At 37.0% G+C, this 3,026-nt stretch overlaps 1 pseudogene; it reads left to right on the forward strand.

Moving 5' to 3' along the window:
- The first annotated feature begins 1,469 nt into the window (after positions 1–1,469).
- LOC113416287 (U2 spliceosomal RNA) lies at positions 1,470–1,623 on the forward strand (annotated as a pseudogene).
- Positions 1,624–3,026: the final 1,403 nt, after the last annotated feature.

Raw genomic sequence — 3,026 nt, forward strand, 5'->3', positions numbered from 1 at the left:
CAATTATGTGCTTGGCTATAAGGTATATTAAATCAAAATTCCCCAGATATTCTGGGTTTGCAAGCAGGAGTCACGCCAGTCACTGCTGAATTATCACTACCTATGATTTCTAGGGATGGATAGAAATGCATTTATTATTTATTCATCAAATTTACTGGTGATTTGCAACTCCAGGCATCTTACAACAATTAACATGAACAGAATATCAAAAAAAGTAAGAAACTAACTGTAAAAATCTATGTCAGGAAAGCAATAAAAATGATAGAAACAAACCAAAGAAGCAGTATCATAATTCATTCTGGCTTCAGACTGCTGGCAAGCCAGGTTTTTAAGTACTATATAGTCACTGAAGGGTCAGTACTGTTCAAAAAGCATGGGTGTCTACAGAGAATTCCTAACTATGCCAAGTGATTTACATCAGATGTCATTATTTTATCAATGGGAACAAAAAAAAGCTGACTTTGCCAGACCTTACTAGGTAGAAAGAAACAAATGAAGTAAGGTGATAGTATATACTGTATATAAAAATGTCTAAAGAGGAATAGATAAAATGTGAATGACCAGGAAAGGAACTCCTGATCCAGAAAAAAAATGTATTTAGTACACAATATGTTGTACATATCTCCTTAGTCACATCTGTCATTTGCTCTTTGAGCAAGAGTTATTAAGTCCTGGAGGTTCCTCACATTGCACATACAAGTTGGTTCTTGAAAAATGCAACCCTGCTAAAACCTGCAAGTTGGAGAAACTATGGAATCAGAAGTTTCTTGAATCCAAAACCACTTGATCTTTCTGGAGTTGGATCAACCCCATCCAGATCTTTCCACTCAATTGGATAGAACCTCAATAATACCGCTGTTGGATAAAGATTTAAAACTGAGTATCATCTGCATATGCTGTTATGACCCTCTGCCAATAGATAACCTCATCCAATGGCCTCATGCTAAATGTTAAATGGAGGAAAATGTTGAGTCTTGAGGTATTTCATAAAGTGGAGACCTAATTTTTCCCCTTTATTAGCACTAACTGGAATGACACAGAGTTGACAAGTACAACACTTTATATTTCATCATCAAAATCCAGAGCTGTCTATGAATCAATAAAACTGAAACCGGAGAGATCAAGAAGGAAAGTTACACCACCCCACTCTGATTCAACAACAGGTCACCTGCAGCCCAGATCAATGTCTTGAACTGGACATCCAGGGAAGAAATAGTGGGCTGAAGACAACTTCGTGAAAAGTGTAACTAAGAACAGTGGGGTAATGAAAAGCCAGCAAGTAAACCAGCTTCTTGGTAATTCCTCTCCAGTTAAGCAGTTCAGATTGTCCACAAATGCTCCACACAGCTGCTCCTTACAAGGAGATCACAAGATAATGATCTCACGTGGGCTCAGAGCTCTTGGAGTTAAGGGAATAACCATTTGTAATTGTGAGAAGTGATAATCACTTTTTTCTGTCCTGTAATAATATAGCTTCTGAGCCTTTTGGCTAAGATCAAGTGTAGTACTGTAATAATTTTGAATGGTCATTAATCAAATGGTCATATGTTCAGAACTACTTGTAGACTATATCTAAAAGTTTTTATGGAAGAGACCAAGTTATACCTATGAAGACTGAGACTTCCGATTCAAAGTCAATTTAAAAATGAAAAACTGTTACACTGCATATAAAGAAACTTGCTGATATCTTAATAATTAAAAACAATATACAAACAACAAGTAAGAGAGTGAGTTGAATAATTTTGTCACATTACATTTACAAAAGTTTTGAAGAATTTTGTGAGAAGGAAGAAGTTCTATGACATTATTTGAACGAGATTATTTAGAAAATAATTCAGGAAAGATAAACTGACTGAACTGCTGTTTGGCATGATTTAGAGTGGCATGGTCTGCTTATCCTTGACTATAGGAGTTGTAGTCCAAGACAGTGGGAAAGACTGGGACCAGTAGATTTGGAAGGGCTACAATAGATTAGCTAACATACTATCCCCCATCCAACTATCATTTATAATAAAATGTTAAAAAAATCACAAAATCACAGCTGAACAACAAACAAGGACTGAAAGCTTATTGCTCACTGCCTTTTGAGTAGTAAATGATGCAATGACTAAAAGAATTAATGCCACTTCTGTTTTTTTCCCTGTATCCAATTTTTCAACATTTTCTACACATCTTCCTCAAACGAATCATCAAGAATTTTTTTAAAAATCCTGTATTTTGTAATTCTGCATTCATATTTGGCTGGCTGGATCAAGTCCATTATAAATCCCATGAGACTGGGTTTTATGGATTATTTATTCTAGCAATTTGAATTTGAAGCATGGAAGCAATGATAGCAATAATTACTTCTCCTGGCAAAAGTGTTGTGTATGTATTATACAAAGAGGTTAACCATTGTAAAAGAGAGCATACTGCTCTGAAGCTGGAAAGACCTTGCGTATACTGTACATGTTTAAGTGTATGTATGTACGTGTGTATGTACACACACACATATCACTAAAAACAATACATTTGAAATGAGTAAATAGTTGCTTCTTAAATGTGATTAAATAAAAGGTTACATTAAATAAAAGGTTAATCTTTATCAAAGATGAGATAGGACTGTGATGGCAAACCGATGGCATGCATGCCAGAGTTGGCACGCAGACCCCTCTCTGTGGGCATGTAAGCCGTCGCCCCAGGTCAGCTCTGATGAGCACCTCCTGCTGGCCAGTTGGTCTTTGGGTCTCTGCCATGCATGCACAGGGGACATGCACACATATCCCCTGCGGGCGGTGCATGCATATTGCATTTTGGGAATGCATGCATGCGCTTTGGGCACTCGGTGCCGAAAAAGTTAGCTATCACTGCTACAGGAGCTGGCTAGTAAGTACCATTCATTCAGCTCGTCTGTGGCAAAGCTAAGTACCAGTTCCAATTTGTTGTCAACACATCCCTAACTGAGACTATTAGACAGATTTTATGACCACCTAGAGATCCAAGCAATTAATCTCTTGTGTTAACAAATTTCAGCTATTAGCTGACAC

Source organism: Notechis scutatus, chromosome 5 (assembly GCF_049901735.1).
Source record: "Notechis scutatus isolate UNSWTSFEM ecotype Mainland chromosome 5, rNotScu1.2, whole genome shotgun sequence".
In the NCBI taxonomy this organism is placed as follows: Eukaryota; Metazoa; Chordata; class Lepidosauria; order Squamata; family Elapidae; genus Notechis; species Notechis scutatus.